Here is a 12,057-nt window from a genome sequence, read left to right as displayed (position 1 = left end):
ATGCCAAAAGAAGTCCATGAAATGCTGATTGAGCCTGTATTTAAAAAGCCACACGTGGGTAAAGGCAGCTGTTGGCATCTTGATCAGATGGACACAACCAGAACGACCAGCTCCCATCATCCCAGCCTATTGCAGAACTCCAAAATTAAACTGGGGTCCTGAGTAGTCACCCAGTGCCTCCCCTAAGAGGGTTGGGCAGACTTCCTGGGAGGCTCTTCCATGAGTGAGTAGCAATTTTTTCAAAGCTTCTGCTCTTAAACAAACACAGGATGTTAAAACAAGTTTTATTTGCTACTAGTGAGGCAGGAATGAGCAAGATGCAGTGACATTTTCTTTTGCCAATGGTTGGACCAGCAGCTCCACAAAATTACTTTTTTCCACTTGGTAAGCCAGGCAAAATGTGTAGGTACTTAATTATCTTTTAAAAATGTCTGGATAAGATATATTTTATTCAGCTATGGGAACTCTAAGATAGGTAAGAGGTCCCTGCGCATAGTAAAATGCCATAAAATGCAGAAAAATTGGCCAGCTAGCAGGGAATGCTTACAAGATGGTTTTGCATAAAACAGCATCACTTTTTGTGTTTGCTTGCAGACAATACAGGCTGTGAACTGATGTGCTCAAGGCTGTATACCAAGTATTTTCTGGGAGGAGGGGATGGATTTTTAAAGTAAATGTTTTATTTAGTTAGGTATTCTAATCTGATCATCTCTCTAGCACGGAAGGCAGTAAAACACTTTTTTAGTTAGAGGCTATATAGGGGTGCTGTTGACTCTGGTTCATTTAGACATTTCTGGCTTGCTCCAAGGAGAAAGTTCACACTTGCCAACTTACATGAGTATGAAGCAACCTTTGATTCAAGCTATACACTCACCCTGGAGTAGCAGTGGCCCTAAGCACAAATGGTTGGGCTTTTGAATGATAAATCCTATGCAATGGAGGAGGCAGAAGATAGGCAAAATGATAATACTGGAAATACTTTATCTCAACTATAGAAATCCGGCTGTGGCTACTGATGTTCAATTCAGTATCAATTGAAATTGGGATGTAGGAAAAATTATATGCACTGTAAATAGATATAAATTTTTATTCTGTATATATACTGGTTTACATAAATGTATTTATTCATAGTTCATGTATTTGTGTGTCCTCATGAAATATTGAAACTTCACATCTCTGTGACAGGTGCAAAAGCATAAAGTTATGTCTCTACCTATGCAGTCATCACACTTGTTGGCACAAACACCTTTTGGTGCTCTTGTGGACCATTTGTCTGCTAATGAAAACTCAGTCCACCTTGGGCTTTCATCAGGTTTGCATAGAAGTCTGTAAGGTTACCAACTGTAGGAAAGATTCCAAGTAAACTATTTATACTTTTTTACCCCAGCATATCATGTTAGCAAACCCAATCTCACAGCCTTCAGGAGAAACAGAGTTCCTGATCTTTTACCCAAAACGCTTGCACTTTCCTCCCTCAAGGGAGCACACAGCCTCCCAGCTTTTCCATACCTTCCTCCCCTCTGCTGGTCCCCAAACAGAGCCAGGCCAGCTTCAGTTTCTGTGCCAGGATCTCCTTTCCCTGTGCCAGAAGTCAGCTGGAGCTGACCCCTCTCTGCCTTGCTGCTGTGAGCTCTCTGTCCTTCCGATCTTGGATTCTAAGTGTGTCCCTGCGTGAAACAGAGTTTTGCAAACACCTTCCCAGCCTGTCAGTCTCAACAGTGGCATGCTCTCAGTCTGCTGCTCCTTGTGGGAGGAGTGTTTCATTGCCCACCCTGGCAGCAGGCAGGGGTCTGACGGCCTGTGCAGAGCTGCTTTGCTGCTGTGAAACTTTCCCCAAGATGCTGCTTTGCCTTGCCATGTCCCCTTATTTCTCTGGCCTTTCTAGGGTTCCTCAGGGCTGCCCACACATGAAGCTTTAATTGCTTTGCTGCCCCCCTGCAACCTGAGCACTTGCTGTGGGACAGTTTTGTTCTGGGTCATCCTTTTTCACAAGCGCCAGCCAATCTTAAATCAGAGTATTAACATCTTTAAGGATATCTCTAAAATCTTTAGCGATAAGAAAAGCTGGAACCAAATGAAAAAGGAGAAAAATGCAGTTTGACTTAAACTCAGCCAACAGGTGCCTTATTGTGTTGTGTAGCTAATCCAGACAAAGCATATCCCGGCTGCCAGATGTCAGCCCTGGTCTCCACTGCCCACAGCAGCAATCCCAGCCCCAGGCAACATTCTCAGACAGCTGGAGTTTGCAGTGACACCCTTTTTTGGACGGTCTTACATGAGGTTTATACACATATCCTGAGGATTCCTGGCTCTATCTGGAACTCTACATTAATTGGCTGTTTAATAGTAGTAATTTCCTCCTCTCCTAGCCCTGGCTAGGGGATACCATGAGAGTTCCACCTGGATGCAATTCTGAAGCATTAAAGATAATTTTTTTTTATTTTTAATATGTTCTACTTTGTGAATGATGTAAGCTGTTGTGTCCATAATGAAGTTACTAGTAACATTTATTCAGGTTTATGCCAGTAACAGGCTTTATGTTCGAGGAAGCCCATGAGTCTCTAGTACACTATTAGCTCTACTTGGAGAGCACACATGGCATGTGACTAACATGTGACAGGTCTCATCAGAAGTTGCTTTGCTGGACAATTTGAACTTAGAGGTCACATCACACCACTCCATCATGCTTCTGGCTACCTTCTCAGCTACTTCTTAGCATCAAGATCTGGTTCCTCCACACCTTCAGGGGCTTTAGCTGCTGTTGCCTTCCACAGCTGTCCTACCTCCCATTCCCTCTCTCCCTGATTATTTCAGCCTCTTTGTACCTTTCCAACAGCTGCCTATTGGCTTTCAGCAATCCTATATTCATCCTGGATATAGGATATATCCTCCAAGGCACTACTCACCTATTAGTCTAATTCTTACCAATGGCAAACAGTTGTGGGATTAATTTTACATAAATAGCTAAATAAATTTGGCTGAACAATCCCATTACTGTAGTGATAACTTATGATCCATTGCTTTAATTCCCTGGATGTTATAATTGTGACATATTCAATGCAAAATTTCTAGGGACATAATTATGGTTGATCTGCCTTGGTAGCTCCCTAAAACTCTATGGGGTGCTATATGATAAGCCTAAAAGGACCCATTAAATTAGGTCTTGAAGCTGGGAATATAGGAGTATTTTTAAAAGTTCAAGATGTATATTGTCCTCACCACAAATCTCAGCATTATCAAAGTCAAAAAATCCAGATTTCAGATTATTAAAAGGATATCAAAATAGTCTGTATTATGGGAGAGGATGCTTGAAACACCCATAAACATTTAACTCAGTCTGACCATAGGAACAACCATAGGAATGTCATTAAGAATGATGGTAGGAAAGAGAAACTGGGAAGAGCTGAAGAAATAAGAAGGGAAGGATGGAGAAGTAGAAACTGTTGAAACTATTCCAGTGTATCTGGTATCTAAACTCACAAATTTAGTTTAGCAGATCCAAATAATCTGAGATGGTTTGAATAACTTTGGATAGCTTATTTTAGTTTGTGAGGTGACTGGGATGTTATTTATTTTATTCCAAGTGGTCTTGTAGTAGTCATACTTTCTTCAGGGTGTCAGGGATGAAAATGAAGTCTTCCATTTGTCACAGAACAGGTGACATGTTAAAAAGGGAGTTTTGTTCAGTATACAAGTAACATTAAAAATGAGAACAATTTGAGTGAGTAAAATATGGGGGTTACAAGGTAGATTTATCTGCTTCAGAAAATATTTCAACATAAAATTAAGTTGAGGTAAACTGATTTCAAGGATTTGAATTCAGCTCATCAGTCACACACTTCTTTAAAATATTGCAAACCAATATTTCATTACTTGCAGCAGAATAATTTGATGTTTCAAAAGGCCTTTTAAAATTACCTGTGACATATTTAGTACGAGTTATTCATTGAGTGCATGGGTAGACATTGTTTACAACTTATTTTCTGCCAAATTTTGCTTTCTCTAAATGTTTAAAAACTTTGGGGAGCTTTATATTGTGTATAACAATGTGCAGTGGGCAATACATGCTTAAATGTGTTAAAAATAACATATTTTTTCTTACTACATTTATGCAGAACTATAGGTCAGTTTACTTAACAAAAGTCAGAAAATGCTTTTAAATATGATATAATAATTCCTGTGTTCTCATGAGTAACCCAGAATTGCTATCTACATAGTATTGGGAATTATGCACATCTCTAGGAAAGAAGAAAGTGTTTCCATGTCAGCTGCATTTGAATAGTGATGGCAGCCTGATATCAGTCATTATATCCCCATGGTCTTGCTTAATTTGAGGTAGTTAGAACCAGGCATTGTCTCAAAGGCACTGCATTTCTATCTTCCTTGGGATCAGTGTCTTTTAAAATAAAAACCCTAAAATTGTCTTTATGGGTATTTGTTGTATTGTGTCTCATTATTTTAGCATTTATATTGGGGAGCTGAGCCCTCATGAATGTAGAAACATCCAGTACATATACTGGAGAGGGTGTTCTGAAAATCTTTGTGTGACCCATGGGGCTGTAAGGTGTTTGCCAGAGGTAGAGGTTTGAACAAGGTCCCTTATGCCAACAAGGAGTGTGAAGCCTTCAGAAAATCCATCCTAGCTTGTGGGGTATTTTGGGGACCTTTATGGTCATTTCTGTTTTTGAAATCCAGCAGAGCAGATTCTAACATTGCTGAGAAAACCCTAACGAAGCAGCTGGGTGATTTATTTCTCATTGTTACAGGTTGGCAGCTGGGTGACTTGGAGGCCATCTCAGCCTGGCTGGAGGAAAAAAAATAGTGACTTTCAGTTAATAATACAATGATAAGGGATTTTCTCTACATTTCTACAAAATACTTCCCGCTTTCCTCTTCAAAAAAGGAAGCCAAGAAACTGAGTTCTGATGTGGTTTAAAATGTGGGAGTACATGATGATCAAAATGGGACTATAAATATAGATATAAGTCGCAATGAATTTGTTGTCATTGGCTTTTTAAAAAGCTTCAGTAACAAAGAGAGGACTTGCCTTTGTTTTACTGTTAATTTTAATCTTGCTGTCTTCTCCCAGTGATCAGTTGATGTCTGAGTTTTGTGTATCCATCCAAATGCCAAATCTGTGCATGACAGAGATAAAGAGTATTCATGTCACAGATTTTGATAACATCTCTGTATTCTTGCCAGTATGAATTCAGATAAGTATTCAGTATAGGAATAATTCATTTAATGTATCATTATTCTTGGTGAAGAGGATTCTGATATGCTTTTTTTGCACTGAACTAATATTACTTAAAGAATACCCTCTTAGGACAAAAAATTTTACAAAATTGTGTGGAAGAAATTTTCTATGTGTCTCATACAAAATATTACTCTTTACATGTGCCAGCACAATGTTTACACTTTTTGCAACAATATGAGATTGGTAACTCATGTTCAACTTTTGGTCATCTATAGGACTCAGAGTTCCTTTCCTGAAAATTTGATGCCAAGTGGATATTTATACTGAACATTTTTTTTTTTCAGTTTGCGAAGGTCTTTTTTAATTCTTACCCCACTTTCTAAGTTACTGTGTCATATGAAAATGTAGTAATAATATCTTCTGCACTGTTTCCAGGCCATTAATAAAGAGTAGTGTGAGTTCAGGATTTATCTGTGGTGAAATGCTGCTGGACATTGCCTTGCTTTTTGATTATGAACCTTTCTCTGCATATCTGAGCAATTTTCCTTCCCATATTTTAGTAGTTTCATGTGGATCAAGTTTCTCTAGCTTCCTTGAGACAATGTCAAGAACCTTACAGAAATGAAGACATTTGACATCTTTTCCTCTGTCTGCAAAGCCTGTTCCCTGTCAAAGAGGGAAATTTTATGGGTTCAGATTGATTTGTGCTTGACAGAACAACCAGGCATCTTACTTGCTTCTTTGGAGTCTTAGTTTTTATAAATAGTTTGTCTAATTTTCTAGCATTTCCTGGGAACTGATGGTAACTGAAGTCTCAATTCTCTTCTTTTCTACAGCTTTTGAAATAGGTGGCTTGTTTGATCTTTTTCAGTTTTCCAGACCAAGCTTTCATGAAGACAATCACCAGTGATTCTGACACTGACTCATCATATTTAAGCAGATAAGGTGAATTCCACTAGGCCAAGCAATTTGAAAAAAAAAAAAACCAAAAAAAACCCCAAACTAAAATGCTTAGTATCTTGTCTCTCCCTTAAGTAACCTAGATATTTTTTCCTCATGTCTGATAGCTTTTCTTATCATCTGAAATGTAATGAAGACTGAATCAAAGGAATACACTAAGCATTTCAGTAATGTAACGTCCTCTGTTCTTTTTTTCAAACTTTTTCTCTCTCTCTCTCTCAGTTTCTCCCTTTTTAAGCTGCAAATGGACTTCTGGATTTTTTTTGCCATCCGTAGGACTTGTTTTGAGTCATATCTCATTTCACACAAAGATCTCTCTGACTGTAGTATTTCTAAGTAGTCAAACTTTATTTCCACTTCTGGTATACCTCTCTCAGAGATCCTTGAGGTTTATCAAACTGCATTCCTGGTACATTTCCTAACCGTTTCCTGTCCGACAGACTAGAATATTCCACAATTTTGCTTTTATTATCTCCTTAGGGGTCAACATTTCTGAATTCCTTTTCCCTGTTTCCCATGGGATCTTATTTATTAGGTCTTCAAGTTTCTCTTTGCAGTTGAATATCTTGTCTTTGCTTTTTGCCACTTGTGGAGATTCGTTAACCCTCATTTCCTCAGCTCACTCCTATTTTTATCTTCCATTCTGACATTTTCAAATAACTGTTCCCTAAAGGCTAGACTCAGATTCAGACCTACTTCCCTCCTGGTTGCTTGCACAATTTTCTGAATCCAAAAAATCATCGAACTTCTTCTTCAGGAAGTTTCTGCTGCCTGCTCTACTCTTTCTCAAGAGATCCTTGGGGCTTTCAAGTTTCCTCTTACTGTGAAGACCTCTACCTTGGGGGCTTTCTGCTAATTTCTCACAGAAGTGTCTTCCACTTGATCCCCCTCTTTTGATGGCTGATATTTGTCAGGATAACACTTTTGCTCTTTTTCCTCTTTATTATCAAGATGCTTCTCTACAGATCTTTTTACATTCTGCCACTCAGCAGCACCTCATCCCTGCCTTTTCCTGAGTGACTAAGATGGTAAACATTCCAGCCATGTGAGTATTCCCACCAGGTCCTTATTCTAGTTGACTCATAATTTTATCCTTGTTTAAGGACATCCAGCTCTGCCAGATAGCTCCTCATGCTTTTTGTATTAATACACAGGCATCTGAGATGTTCAGAAATGCACTCTGTTCTCTGCCTTTTTTGTTCTTCCTACGATGTTGTTTTCCTCTGTTCTGTTACTCTTGTCCCTCGTCCAAGTCAGCCCTACTTACACTCACTTCTCTCACTTGTTCCCAGCTATCAAGCTTTTGTCCCAAGATGCTTTTTTTCTTTGGAGACAGATCCCTTTTCTTCTCAGACATTCTTCTGAGACCCTCTTGACAAAGTTAGCTGTGCATGAAATTATTCTGAGGATGTCTCTGTCTATGTACTCATTACAAAACAAAGAAAATGTTATTAACCTTTTGATATGAAATGGAGGTTTTGGCAATGATGCCGAAAGTATGTTTTTGTATTGTATCACTTCCCACTGCTGCTTACAGTTCCTCTTGTATCGTTATTATTTCAGATATTTCCTTGGAATGTTTTAGTATCTTGGAGTGAAGACCTGGTCTGATTGCATATCTGGAAGAGAGAGATAACTACTGCTAACTGTTCTTCAGAGTATATATCATCACAACAGATCACTGCCTCACCTGCTCACAGAGCTGTTTCCCTAGGCTTACTTTGCTATAATGCATAATGATTTTATTATCTTTATCCATTTTCTTCTCTTCATAGCTCTTCGCACTCCCACCTTGTGCCTTGAAATTTTTCTGAGACAATTTTGATATCTCCTATGCTGGTATCATTTCATACCTACCTAGGACAGTTAAATGTTTTGGTTTTTTTCTGCAATTTGGGCTCGTGTAGAGTCATGGGGAAGAGATCTCTGCATTTTTTAGTATGAAATACAATATTTTTCTGTATTTCTTTACTTTTTCTATTTTCTTTTATCTTTTCTGATTCCAGCAGAGGATAAGTGATCCTTATCATGCATAGACACAATGAATATATTTTCAAATTTCTAGTTTTATTGTATGAAATGCTGTTGGATCAGAAGTCTTTGTAATAAGACACAGTTTTATTATTACAAAGTATGTTTTTATTTGGCTTGAAGACTTTCTGGTGGTCTACAAAATTAAAAATAATCTATCCAATATTTTAACTCACTGCAATCTAAAAATAATTTTGTTTGTTTGTTTTTTTGTTTTCTTTTGAAACAAGCAGCTCTTTCTAAAGCTGAGAATAGCTCCAGGGAATACAATACTGGGGAAAGATATTCAAAAGGTCACTTGAAACTTGACGTAGGTATTATACAGGCATATAGTAAGAGAAAATTTACTAAAGAGGGGGAAAACATCCTGTTGTTACTCCAGAGAGTGTATTACATTGTTATGCAGAAAGAAATGTGGGGTTTTTTCCATCTAACCTAGGAGAGTATGTGAATAATCATTTAAATCAAGCACTGACATCTGCATGTGCTTTACTTGGCTTGCTTTTAATCAACAAACTGTCAGCCTATGATATTACTGTAAGTACACAGTTCAAGTGCCAAGAAATTACAGGCCATTTTAAGTCCTGGGTCTGTGTTGGTTAGTGAGTTAATACAAGTGCACCTAAGATGTGTATGCCTCGTGCCCAAACAGATACAAAGAATGCTTATTTTGGCTGGTGGAAGTACATCCTGGAATGTGTTTTTCAACTTAGTACAGCTTGTTAAAAAAAAAAAAAAAAGGAAAAGTAGAAAAAATAGAAAAAAAAAGAGACAAGAAATTTCTAAATGGCAGTTTGTCTGGTTTAGGAGTTATTAATCCACCAAGAATTTAAAAGTTAAATAGTTCTTGGTGTATGATGGGGAAATATGTAAAATAAATACAGGAACAAAAGCCAGGGGAAAAAAGAGAGCAATCAGGAGGGGAGATTTACTGCAGTGTAAGTGTTGCATTAACCTGTGTTTGCTCTCACTTGCCATGAACTCACTGAAGCTGCTCTTCCTTTGATGTGACCACAGCAGCTCAGCTGACCCTTTCAGCAGCAGCTCTGCAAGGCAAGGTCTGCTCCAGGCCCTGGGACTTGCTTCAGAAAGGAAGGCAGAGGCCACTTGGCATGATGGAGTTTGGTTCATGGACTGTAGCATGATGGGAAAAATTCCTATTCACCAGAAAGTCGTGAATGTGAAACCCTGCCATATCCATCCTTTTCCTTTCCTATAGCTTTTTCCTGCTTTTGTCCCTCATTTTCTCATTCTTTCTGTCCCAGAACAGGGAGTTAGCAAGGCTTGGGAGAGTAACCCTCAACACTGCTTCTCCAGTCTTTTTTAACTGAAGAAAACAAGACTGGAGGGAAAGAGAAGTTGGTGTCAGCCTCATTTGTTACTGATCATCAGAGATGCCACAGACTTCAAAGAGAGCCTGGCAGTCCTTGTGTTAGCAGTGCACTTGGAGAAAACTCCACTGCTAAGATGACTGTGAGCAACAGGGCAAATCTTCAAGGAAAAACTGCCTTAATTTGGAGCTAGATCTCTTCAGACATTTGATCAGCTGAGCAGAGTGTGACAAGTAGCATTGAAAGGCCAGTTTGATACCATGACCTTTAGTAACTCTTGCACCCACAGAAGAAGCTGTCAGTTGAGAAACAGAGGACAAATAAACGTGCTGCCTTGCCATGCTCTTCCTTCAGGTTCTACAAAAGTCATACTCAACAAGAAACCTGTTTCTGAGCAAAATTTGAGGATGTGAATATGATGCTATATAATTAGGCACATGTATGCAAATGATATGTATAAGTTGAAGAAAATGATAAAAGAGATGCAGCCAAATTTCCCATTTAAAGAAGAAACACAAAAGTATCTTAAAATCCTACTTCCTGTAATCCCAGTGCATGGTTGAACAGATGCATTTTCTTTCTCAGTTGTCTGGCTTCTGAGACATCAGATACTATCTGCTGTTAGATGCAGGATGCTGGCTTGGGTATGGCAGTTCTTGTGTTCCCAAGGCATTGCTCTGCTGGGGTTGCCACTGTTCATCTGCATTCAAAGATGGATTTAAACTGAACTGATAAAGAAAGAAAACTTGTATAAAGCATACAGTAACTCATTCTGTTAAAGATTTGGCATGGCATTCAAGGGAAACCAATTATGATTTATGTCAATACAGCACAGATAATTTCCCATTGATTGACTGCCAGATCCTTCATAAAATAATGAGTTAGGCCTGATGCCAGTGATTCTTGAGCACCATAAGGCCAGTGCTTCTATTTTATATGCCTTTGACAAGGCTTCTCTCAAAAATTTGAGAGTTAAGTGAGTTTATAAGTTCTCTTCAAATATGCAAACTCAAACAAACATAAGCTGTGATTTCCTTTCGTTTTAGTGGGGTTTTGAGATGCAAGCTCTTATCTAGACATTTGGCTACGGGTCTGGCAAAAGGGAGTTTTCATTCATTGCTTAAAAACCAAACAAACAAAGGGAGTTGCTCTGTTTGCTAAGGATTCTCCTTAGGAGATTAGTGCATGCCCAGATTCAAAGTAGTTCTCAGAGAACAGTAACTCATGTTCAAGCCTGAGGTTATCTGGAAACAAATGGTATGTCTTGAGGACTAACCAGTGTGGGGAAAATCCTTTGTGCTTATTTGGAAGAGTAATTTACAAATTTTCTATTACTGCAGGCCTGACCAATGCCAGTCACTGTGGAGTGTGTGTGTGTTCATTATTCAAGAGACACAGAACTGAATTTTCCTACCCTAAGGATGAGGAGATAGGGCCTGGCCATGTCTGGACTGCTTGTTTTGTGGGATGGATGAGAACTGAATCTTTGTTTTCAAAGGTGTGAGGGGAGCAAAGGCAGCAACAGGTGCTTCTGGAGAGGGCACATACCCTCTGTCTCAGGGGAATTTGCCATCCCAAGCACACAGCTTCTCCCTGGAAAGTATCTGCAGCTATTCTGTTTTTCTGCTCCCTTGCCATAAACAATCAAGTCATAGACATCTGATATGAGCAATGAATTCCTTTTTGTGCTGGTTTTGGCTACAGCAGAGTTAAATTTCTTCTTAGTAGCTGGTATTGCTGTGTTTTGGATTTGTGCTGAAGGCAGTGTTGATAAGAGGGATGTTTTAGTTACTGCTGAGCAGCACTTGGAGCCAAGGCCTTTTCTGCTTCCCACACCATGTTGGCAGTGAGTGGGCTGGGGGTGCACAGGGAGATGGGAGGGACACAGCCAGGACAGCTGACCCCAGCTGACCTGAGGGATATCCCATACAATATGATGTCATGCTCACTATATAAAGCTGTGGGAAGAAGGAGGATGGCAGGGACATTCAGAGTGATGGCCTTTTTTTCCCCAAGTAACCATTTCCCATGACAAAACCTGATTTCCCTGGAGATGGCTGAACACCTGCCTGCCCATGGGAAGTACTGAATGAATCCCCTGTTTGCTTGAGTGTGCAGTTTCTGCTTTACTTATTAAACTGTCTCAGTCCACAGGTTTTGTTGCTATTACCCTTCCAGTTCTCTCCCCAGTCCAAGGTGGAAGGAGTGAGTGGCTGTGTGGTACTTAGCTTTCAGCTGGGGCTAAATCCATACACTTTCCTATTCCTGACAGTCTTCTGTCTTACGATACTCCCTGTCTTGCCTGTGTCCAGCTACATCCACATATGTTTCCATGAATGCTGCATATATAACTATTTAGGGAACTCTGAAAACTTGAAATTATTGCTTTCCAGGCAGAAAATTCTAAAAAAAAACCTCTTAAAAACCAGACTCCATCTCCCCTTGAGAGTGAAGAGCAAACCAGTTTGGTGAGGTTCACCTGCAGGCTCACATCCTCCAGGGAATTTGAGTAGGAACACAAAGGAAATAAAACCTAGG

At 39.3% G+C, this 12,057-nt stretch overlaps 1 long non-coding RNA gene across 1 annotated transcript in view; it reads left to right on the top strand.

Annotated features, from left to right (window-relative positions):
• The window catches only part of LOC146439429 (uncharacterized), a 106,411-nt gene extending 98,516 nt beyond the window's left edge, over positions 1-7,895 (top strand). The window contains exon 4 of the long non-coding RNA XR_014851251.1: positions 7,721-7,895. This is a non-coding gene — a long non-coding RNA (uncharacterized LOC146439429). The remainder of the gene's footprint in view (positions 1-7,720) is intronic.
• Positions 7,896-12,057: the final 4,162 nt, after the last annotated feature.

The sequence above is a fragment of the Lichenostomus cassidix genome, chromosome 3, assembly GCF_008360975.1.
Source record: "Lichenostomus cassidix isolate B80296 chromosome 3, HeHo_3.0, whole genome shotgun sequence".
In the NCBI taxonomy this organism is placed as follows: domain Eukaryota; kingdom Metazoa; phylum Chordata; class Aves; order Passeriformes; family Meliphagidae; genus Lichenostomus; species Lichenostomus cassidix.
This window is presented reverse-complemented; position numbering and strand designations above follow the sequence as displayed.